Source organism: Pseudorca crassidens, chromosome 19, assembly GCF_039906515.1.
Source record: "Pseudorca crassidens isolate mPseCra1 chromosome 19, mPseCra1.hap1, whole genome shotgun sequence".
NCBI lineage: Eukaryota > Metazoa > Chordata > Mammalia > Artiodactyla > Delphinidae > Pseudorca > Pseudorca crassidens.
Window position 1 is genome coordinate 9520844 of NC_090314.1, and position 10572 is coordinate 9531415.

Genomic DNA, 10572 nt, shown 5'->3' on the forward strand with positions numbered 1-10572 from the left:
AGAGGAGTCAAGTAAGGCCTCTCTAATAAAAAGACATTTGAGCTGAGACCTGAAGGAAGCAAGAGTATTCCAGGCAGAGGGAACAAAAGAAAATGCAAAGGCCCTGAGGCAGGGGCAGTTTGGCATGTCCCAGGGACAGGAAGGAGGCCAGCAGGGCTAGAGGAGAATGAGCAAGATAGTTATGGCATAAGAGAGGAACCTGGGACCCCAGGGATCATGCAGGGCTTCAGGGCCACCTGAGGGCTTTTTTCTTCACTCAGAGTGAGATGGGAAATCTTTGGAGTGTTTTGAACAGAGGAGTGATATTAACACACATTTTAAAAGAATCACTCTGGGGACTTCCCTGGTGGCACAGTGGTTAAGAATCTGCCTGCCAATGCAGGGGACACGGGTTCGAGCCCTGGTCCTGGAAGATCCCACATGCTGTGGAGCAACTAAGTCCATGCACCGCAACTACTGAGCCTGCGCTCTAGAGCCCGCGAGCCACTGAGCCCGCGTGCCGCAACTACTGAAGCCCGCACACCTAGAGCCCGTGCTCCGCAACAAGAGAAGCCACCGCAATGAGAAGCCTCTGCACCGCAAGCAAGAGTAGCCCCCGCTCGCCACAACTAGAGAAAGCCCATGTGCAGCAACGAAGACCCAACACAGCCAAGATGAATAAATAAATAAGTCTTTAAAAAAAAAAAAAGAATCACTCTGCTGCATTGAGAATACACTGAAGGGGGCAGAGGTAGAAACTGTGAGACCAGTTAGGAGCCTACTGCAAAATAAAAGATAAAAAATGACAGTGGCTTAGACCAGAGAGATAGGCACTGGGAGATGACGAGAAGCAGATGGATTCTAGATGTACTGTGAAGGTAGTGCACATAGGGTTTTCCGACAGACTGAATGGATGAGTGGGTGAGAGAGAGAAAGAGAGAGAAAGGACTTACGAAATGAGGAAGAATAAGACAAGAAAGATTTAGTGCAGTATAAACATGAGGAGTTTGGTATCTAGAAAGAAAGGACACAGGAGAACAAAAATGCAATCTAGACAAAAATTGTACTTTATGCACTCCTGTCCCTCTTCCACCTTCTACCATCCACACTCCCCTGCCTCCCAACCCCTATCAGCTTCATTCCTTTACAGTATAAACTGCACAGGCCTCAATCGCAAAAATGTCTAAAATTAATAAGTTTAAAACAAAAAAATTCAAAATACTCTCCTAAATTAAATTTTGGATCAAAGAGGAAACCAAAAGTAGAATCACAAAAACTTCTAGAAGTGAACATAAGAGTAAATCTTTGTGACCTTGGTTTACGCAAAGATTTCTTAGATACCAACACCAAAAGCACAAGCCATGAGAGAAAAAATTGATAAACTGGATTTCATCAAAATTCAGTTTCTGCACTTTGAAAAACACTGTTAAAGAAAATGAAAGGACAAGCCACCGACTGAGAAAAAGTATTTGCAAATTATACCCCTGATAAAGGACTTGTGTCCAGAGTACATATAGAAATCTATATCTTCACTAAAAAGAAAACAATCACCCAATTTTTAAAGAGCCAAAAGATTTAAACAAACATTTCACCAAAGAAGATATACGCAGAGCACATGAAAAATGCTCATCATGAATCATTAGGAGAATAATAATTAAAACATAATGAGATATCACAACACACCTATTACAATGACTAAAAGTCCACGTGTTGGCCAAAAGGTGGAGGAACTGGACCTCTCACACCTGCTAGTGGTCATGTAAAACAGCATAACCATTTTGGAAAATAGTTTGGCAGCCTCTTAAAAAGTTAAGAAATTACCCATTTGTTCCAGTCTTTCCACTTCTAGGTATTTACTCAAGAGAAATGAAAACATATGTCCACACAGAAACTTTGAACACAAATGTTCACAGCATATTTATCTGTAATAGCCCCAAACTGAAAACAACCCAGATGGCCATTAACAGGTGAATGGATAAATACATTGTGGTGAATCCATATAATGTAATACTACAAAATGATAAAAATAAACTATTGGGCTTCCCTGGTGGCGCAGTGGTTAAGACACGGGTTCGAGCCCTGGTCCAGGAAGATCCCACATGCCACGGAGCAACTAAGTCCATGCACCACAACTACTGAGCCTGCGCTCTAGAGCCCAGAGCCACAACTACTGAAGTCCGTGCACCTAGAGCCCGTGCTCCGCAACGAGAAGCCACCGCAATGAGAAGCCCGCGCACCGCAATGAAGAGTAGCCCCCACTCGCCGCAACGAGAGAAAAGCCCGCCCGCAGCAATGAAGACCCAACGCAGCCAGAAACAATAAATAAATAAAATAATTTTTTAAATGATAAAAATAAACTATTAACACACACAAAAACATGGATGGATCTCAAAATAATGATGCTGATTGAAAAGTAGTCAGACCAAAAAAGTGTAGACTCTATTATTCCATTTATATAAAATTCTAGAAAAAAAATGAATCTATAGTGACTGAAAGCTGACCAGTGGTTGCCTAGGGATAGAGAGGCAGGATTTATGGGAGGCACAGAAGGACAGTAGGATGTATTACAAAGGACCAGGAGGAAACTTTGGGGGTGATGGACATGTTCGTTATCTTGATTCAGATGATGGTGTCACAGTGTATACATATGTCGAGACTCTTTAAATATGTACAGTTCGTCATACATCAATTATATCCCCATAAAGCTGTTAAAATTTTTCATTGGGGGAAATACTACAATTATAGTGCTTTGGGAAAATAATAATTAGGATACTGTATGTCAAACTTTAAAGCCAGAGTTATAATTTTTGATAGGAATTACATTAAATCTATTTATCACTTTGGGGAAAATTAGCTTACTTACTATGTTGATTCTTCCAATTCATGAATAAAGTATGTTTTTCCATTTATTTAGATCTTCTTCAATTTCTTTCTTCCTTGTTTTACAGTTTCCAGCATACGAGTCCTGTACATGTTTTGTTAGATTTACATCTAAATTCTTCTTTTTCTTTCTTTTTGTTTTTAAGTAATTGTAAATTGTACTGTATTTCTTTTTTTTTTTTTTTTGGCTGCATTGGGCCTCTGTTGCTGCGCATGGGCTTTTCTCTGGTTGCAGGGAGCGGGGACCCCTCTTTGTTGTGGTGCACAGGCTTCTCATTGCGGTGGCTTCTCTTGTGGAGCACGGGCTCTAGGCGCGCGGGCTTCAGTAGTTGTGGCTCTTAGGCTCTAGAGCACAGGCTCAGTTGTTGTGGTGCACGAGCTGAGTTGCTCCGTGGCATGTGGGATCTTCCCAGACCAGGGATCAAACCTGTATCCCCTGCACTGGCAGGCAGATTTTTAACCACTGCGTCACCAGGGAAGTCCCTGTATTTCTAATTTTGGTGTCCACATGTTCAGTGCTAGCATACAGCATAAAGCAATACAACTGATTTTTGTATGTTTATATTTGTTTATATTTGTATGTTTATACCCTGAAACCCTACTGAACTCACTTCATAGTTCTGAGTTTGGGGGGAAATTCTTTGTGATTTTCTACATCAACAATCATGTACCTCAGAAAACAACCACTTAAGGTGAATCTAAATTAATTAAAATGAAGTCCAAAATTACACAGTAAATTGTGGGGGGAAAGTCTGATTGGGATTTATCATAAAAAGCCAGAAGTACTGAAATAAATTTATTTTCTTATACGTCACAAGATTTACGTTATAACTGCATCTCTGTTAATTCTTAGAACAAAGAATGAATCAATGTTGGAGTTGAGAGGAAAGGAACATCGTTCTCACAATCCTGTATGATGTGGCACCCTTTAACTTTTGCAATGCAATCATAAAGAATGTCCTTTTTTGCAAAAACTGTATGATGTCTTCATTGATATTTTAAGGGTCTTCCTAATCCTTTGATCCTAAACTCACTCTCTTGAAGCACTTATTGGATCATCATCATTGTCAATGTTCAGAACTTTAATTATTAACTAGTTCAGTGCTGCTGCATCACCCTGGCCAGTGGCTTTGCAAAATTCAAGCAGTCTAATACCACTTTCAACAACTTCATTAAATTCTGAAAATTTGGCAGTATTTGTCATTTTACTTTGCAGTCATGTTGCACTGACTATTGCATATTTACAACAGCTGAAAATCAGCATGCTCATGTACTAGGGAATAACAAAACTGACTCCATATTAGATCTGTTTCTTTTACTTTAACCTTCCTACTCTATTGTTTTTGCTACAACTTAATTGTTGCCTATAGCCTGAAATATACAAGAGAGTCAATTCTCAAGGCTCTGGCCTTTACAAGTGTAACACTTTTCCATTCATATAGAGGTAAAAAGTTGCAGAACAGAGAATAACATTTGTCTTGTTGGAGGTTTACAGAAACACCATGATCTGACCTACTTGGACAGCTGCAAAAACAAAGGATTCTGACACCAAGTCTGCAACAGCTAACAACACTCCCTCCCTTTTAGTATAAAAAAAAGCCTGAATTCTACCTCAGGGAAGCTGGTTCTGGACCATCTCACCTGAGGACCCTAGTCCACCATTTTCTCGGTCTGCTGGCTTTCCGAATAAAGTCACTATTCCCTGCCCCAACAACTCGTCTCTTGATTTGTTGACCTGTTGTGTGGCAAGCAATATGAGCTTGGGTTCCGCAACAATCATTAGAGAATACTTACTGTTTTCTTATGCCACATCACTACTGTGGAGACTCTAATAACAGGCATTATACTACTGCAAACCTTAAAACAGTCATGGCCTTTGCCCAGAAAGTCTATTCTATAAATATCATAAAGATATGCATAAACATATACACACATATGTTTACAGGAATATTTAAAAGAAAAACAAATTAGCTCACCCTAAATGCCCCAAAATAGAAAACTGTCATAGGATGGAATGATATGTAACTATTAAAAATCATGATGTAGAAGAAGAGTTAATATTATAAAATTTCCCATAATCTGTTAAGTTGTAAAGGCAGAACACAAAATCATGCTTACAGGCTGATACCCTAATTGTGTATTTGTTTAAAGCACGTTTAAAAAAAACAAACAAAAGTGTGTATGTGTTTACAAACATAAAAAAAAAGGTGTAAAAGGACTTAATCCAAATTTAGGTAGAGATTACTTCTATGCTAAAATCTTAGAAGTGATTTAAATTTTTCCTTCAGTATGTCTGATTATGTTTTTCAATCTTTCTACAATGTGTTCCTCACTTTGGGAATTTTTTTAAAGGCTCATATTTTTTAAATACAATCACTAAAAGTAACGTGCTTCTTAACAGGACTTCATATCCAATTCTCATCAAAGACATCGGTATAACTGACAATAGAAAGGTGAAGAGGAAAGGGTCATTTAATGGATGAGACCATTAGCACAACCACTAAAAGCTGTTTGTTGCCTTTCATCCAAGTTTTCGGTAAGCATTAACATTCCGGGGCTAACACAGCAGCTGTCAGTGAGCAAACTTAAATTCTGCCTCCTGGCTGTGACAGAGGTTTGGGCACATGTTACACTGACACCAGTGTCCCCAGGCACCTTCACTGCGGACTTAGCCGGTCACATTTTCCTAAGTGGGAAGCTGAAGAATCAGCTGTGGGCAGATGGAAAGAACCTCAACTTACTTAAGGATGGAATTTACCAGCCTGATTCCTCCCTCCTGGCTCCAAGCGCCACCAAGATGCTGCTTCCGGAGCCCACGAGAGAAAAAAAAAAGCCTCTTCGCTGATGAAGGAGAAAAACATTCCCCTTGGGGAACACACCCAAAACAGGGCTTTTCTTATATTATAGTAGCCTGACCTTTCCAAGAGGTGGGGCTATTTCCTCACAGAAATAATGGCTTATGGCTCTCTCTCGGGGAAACTGAGGTACAACACAGAAAGAGCCCTCAAATTACGAAAAATGTTAAGAGGATGGATGGGAAGGTGGTATCTTTGGAACAAAAGAATCATATTTTTTTCCGGTATATTCTGAAAAATAATTCTATTGATACCCACAGTTTTTAGTACCCCAAAATGGATTTAGCCCTAAGTATATGTATATGCAATGTAATCAAATGCCTATAAACGTACTGAAAAACTTCAAATGGAATTTGGCGACTTGAGAATTTTCAGAAATTTCCTCGCGGCCCAGTCACGTCAAGAGCCGGGGGTTCGAATTCCCTCACCACTTCCAGTTTCACACCCTCCCACCACACACACAGTAACGCTCTGGAATCGCGGAGCTCACCAGGAAAGCCTGCCTCTCTCACAAACTCCAAACGTACACTCACCGGCTACGGCCCCTCAGCGTCTCCCGGCTGGTCCCAACCATGGCGGAATCCCGTCCAGCCTTCCCTTCCCCGGTGGCGCACTCCTCCCATGATGCCCTGGGGCGCACCGGAAGCAACTCCTCACCTCTCTGGGAAATTCAAACCTGGTTTCTTCTTGGTAGTTATCAGGTGTTTCCTTGGAAGCCCACGGCCGCTGATGCTTTTCACGTGTTTTCAATAATGTGCTCCACCCACCCTCCCCTAACTAGATGGTAAGCTGTTTGAGAGAACCAATTTCTAATCCACAATGCCTGGAACAGTGTCTTTATAAGCCATTTGTTAAATGAAGAGCAGACGCTAAACTTTTTGTTTGACAGAACGAAGCAAAGCTGAGTAGAAAAACAGCAGATAACAGAGCCAACCCTCAGCAGAGAATATGGAAGCATAGCGTTACCTTTATAATAACAGCTGGCATTTAAAACCCTAAATCCTTACCTTAGTTTGCAAGGCTCTAAGCATCTGGCCCCTAGCCGCTTCTGCCACTTCATTCCTTGCTACTGTATCCCTGGCTCCTTTAATCCCTGCCCTACTGGCCTTTATTCTGTTCCTGTGCAGGCACGTTCCCCTCCCAGAGCCTTTGCACTTGTTTTCTCTGCCTGGAATACTGTGCCCCGTTGACATTCTCCTGGCTTGCTCTTTCTCTAAGTGCTCAAATATCATCTCTTTAGAGAAACTTATCCTGATTGATCTATTTCAAACCCACACAGCCACTGTTTCCTTATCCTAATTGTCCTTTCCTTCAGAGAATTTATCCCTAATTGACATTTGATATCTTTGTTTGTTGTCTGTCCCCACATAGGCACACACTAGAATAAAATTTCCATGAGGGCAGAGACTTTGCCTGTTCTGTTCCCTAGTGCTTAAAATCTTCCCAGCATGTAGTAAGCCCTCAATGAATGTTTGATGAATAAACAATTGAATAAGTGCATGCTCCCTGTTACCGGCTCTGTGCATTACAGCTTCAAAATTAGCAATTCCATATGTGAATTTCATCACCATCCTGGTTTTGTGAGAGATCTCAAGCTGGTTCCATCTAGCCCCATCTTGGTCAAGTTTGAGGATTTTGCCATCATACCCCCAACCACCTTTTGGGTAGGGTGATAAATTTATCTGGGTTTGCCCAGGATTGTCCTGATTTTAAAACTGAAGTCTCAAGAATCTCTTCAATTCCAAGCAAATTAGGAAGGTTGGTCAACCCTGCTTTGAGGTATCTAGGCTCCATCTTCCTCGTCTTGTTTTATGGTTGTGAGTGTGTGGAATGAGAAGGTGGGGGGTGGCAGTGACTTAAAAGTGTTCTGGGCCATCTGGAGAGGAAATTGGCTATATGTAGTGGGTAGAATGGGAGGACTGGATGGACAGTAGTCAGGCTGTGGTCAGCTGATGGGCCTTACCAAACAGAAACAAAAACGAGATGAAAGAACAATGTAGAAGATGCTGTCCTGGCTTCCAGAGCCCTCTGGCACAGGCAATGGTTGGTACGTTTTCTAGAGAAAGTTCCTGGCTTCTAAGTCTCAGGCTCTGCTGTTGACATGGCCTCACCCACTCCATGTCACTTTCAAAAAGTAGCCTATCATGCATTTATTAACTCAGTTGTCACAAGAACCCCATGAGTTAGGTATTGTTATTATCCCCATTTTACATATGAAGAAACTGAGGCTCAGAAAAGTAGAATAAGTTGCGCCAATTCAAATAGTTTAAATAGTGAAGTCAGGATTTGAACCTCAGTATTCTGACTCTCAAAGTCCACTCTTAGGGCTTCCCTGGTGGCGCAGTGGTTGAGAGTCTGCCTGCCGATGCAGGGGACACGGGTTCATGCCCCGGTCTGGGAAGATCCCACATGCCGCGGAGCGGCTGGGCCCGTGAGCCATGGCCGCTGAGCCTACGCATCCGGAGCCTGTGCTCCGCAGTGGGAGAGGCCATGACAGTGAGAGGCCCGAGTACCAAAAAAAAAAAAATTCCACTCTTAGTCACTACATTATCATGCAGCTCTTAACAATGTAAATATACATTTGGGCTATGCCTAGCCAAGGGCATAAATCTTTTTTTTTTTTAGGCTATGTTGTTTCATACCCCAACAGTTGAAATTAAAAGTAACTGATCACGCTTTTCTTAGTTCTAATGAGACTTTAAGCACTGAAGAAACCAAAATACAACTACTAGACAAAAAAGGGCAAATGACGTAGACCCTAACTCTCACAGGCATCAGTCAGGATTATGAGGCCAGACAAGAAAGTCTCCAGTTTACTGGCCAGACCTAACTGGTAGAATTTCTCCTCTGAACACAGTGTTCCCACGCCATGCACACACTCTCTCCATGATGTTTTCAGAGAAGGATGCCTCATTTGTGTGTAATGCTGAGAAGCATGTATAATACTGAGAGCGTTAGTGTCTTAACAGGATCTTGCAAAGCCAGAAACAGCTGTCTTGTAGTGAAAACACAAACTGGACTTGGAGTCAAACCAGACTTGTTCTAGCTCCCATTCTGCCGCTTACTAGCCGTATGACTAGTCGATCTTCCCAAGCCTCAGTTTTCCAACCTGTAAAACTGATAAATCTATGTCCTCACTGATTGAAGGAAAATCAGTTGAAATAATTCTCTGGATAATCCCCCATCAACTTTTTGCTTTGCAAAATTGTAGTGTATAAATGCCAGCAGTGTGGAAGGTTATGTATTGCACTTGAAAGAGTTCTGAACTAGCGCTCTTGGATCTGAGAGTAGAATGGGAAGGGGGGGGGGCGGTCTGTCTAATTAATTAGCATGAATTAGGTAACCTGTCCAGAGCCTCAGTTTCTGATTCTGTACCATCAGGGTTAGATTAGGTAATATTCAAGTTTCCCCTCTAGTTCTGGAATCTAATATTCTCACTCAATATTTTTAATTAGGCGATTAAATATAAATTTGTATCATTCACTAATGTACCTGTCCTGTGACTTTTGCCCAGAAGTGTCTGTTTCTGGCTGGGGAACTTCTTGCTGCTTTTGGAAATTTCATCTGTTACATAAGCTCTTAGATAGTTGTAAAGGGTAAGGGATGAGCCTCCTATCAGCACAATTAACTGCCCTTTCTTCTCTGCGGAATGAACTTGATTGATTACACTTGTTTCCTGGGCCTCTCTATTTGGCCCTGCTGCTGCTTTCTCCATCCAAATCTGCATTTCCTCTGAATGCACCTTATATAACGATTGGTGGAGAGATTTGCTCCCAGGGAAATCAGGAAAACTTTTTCCTCCTCCGTAACACCTGCTCACTCCTTAATCCTTGCCTTCAAAGCTTCCACCCCCACCATCCTGCTGACATTAATGTCAGGATCACCTCTCTGACTGACCCAATGCCCTTTTCATGGTCCTCCTTTTCTCCATCTTCTCTGTAGAGCTTTTTACTACATCCTCTCTCTTGAAAATACCACCCTCTCGAAAATACCACCTCCCTTAACTTCTTCTGACGCTAAGAATAAAGTTCCCATCACTTTAGAGTTGACAAAATGATTCTGTAACAAGACTGGAGAAAACGCTCATTGACAGAACTCCTCTCAGGGCTGGGAGAGATGGAATGATGGTGTGGGGTGTGAGCTGTGGACTACAGGGCATAGTGGTGGGATAAAGATGAAGCTCCCAAAGGGAATATGTGAGTAAAAATAGGTGATCACCAAACTTTCTAAGGATAAAAGTGGTGTTCTTTACTTGAGGACTTTTATTTTGTTGAGTAACCAGATGAGTAGGAATGCAGGTCAGTGGCAGAGCTAAATGGCTCCATGTAACAGAGGAACAACTGAGTACCCGTTGGGGTCGGGCAGACACCTCAGGGGAAGAAAGGAAATCACCACCTGCATCAGTGTGAAGGAAAACGGACTTCGCAGAAGTCATTGCTGCTGGAAACTGAATACTTTAGGGGATGTAATATAATCCTCTTCTAGTCTGCTCTACAAAATCTCCAGTAATGTCTGCATTGCTCACTTACGTTTTTTGTGCTAGTGGATTATTTGCCAAGGTCTGTGTCAAGGTTGTTACAGACTGAAGCATACTGTTTGGCACCGGCTGGAAGCAGACTGCCTGCGGAGACAGCCACATCTTGACAGTACCTCATTGGATCCCCACACTATCCTCGTGACTTGGGCAGAAACAGAACTATGTTTCTGATTTTGCAGCGGAAGGGGAAAACATCACAGCTGCGAAGGGAGGTGACGGGACTTGCCATTTACGGCAGTAAATGACAGAAGTGACATGTGGATCCACGTGGCTCTTTCGACTCCAACAAGATCTCACTCAGGTATTTGTTTACCTGAAGAA

The 10572-nt window shown here is 42.0% G+C and overlaps 1 long non-coding RNA gene across 1 annotated transcript in view; it reads right to left on the reverse strand.

Annotated features, from left to right (window-relative positions):
* The window catches only part of LOC137212305 (uncharacterized), a 181940-nt gene extending 175634 nt beyond the window's left edge, over window positions 1–6306 (reverse strand). Inside the window, exon 1 of the long non-coding RNA XR_010937440.1 lies at window positions 6248–6306. This is a non-coding gene — a long non-coding RNA (uncharacterized lncRNA). The remainder of the gene's footprint in view (window positions 1–6247) is intronic.
* Between the last annotated feature and the right edge of the window lie 4266 nt (window positions 6307–10572).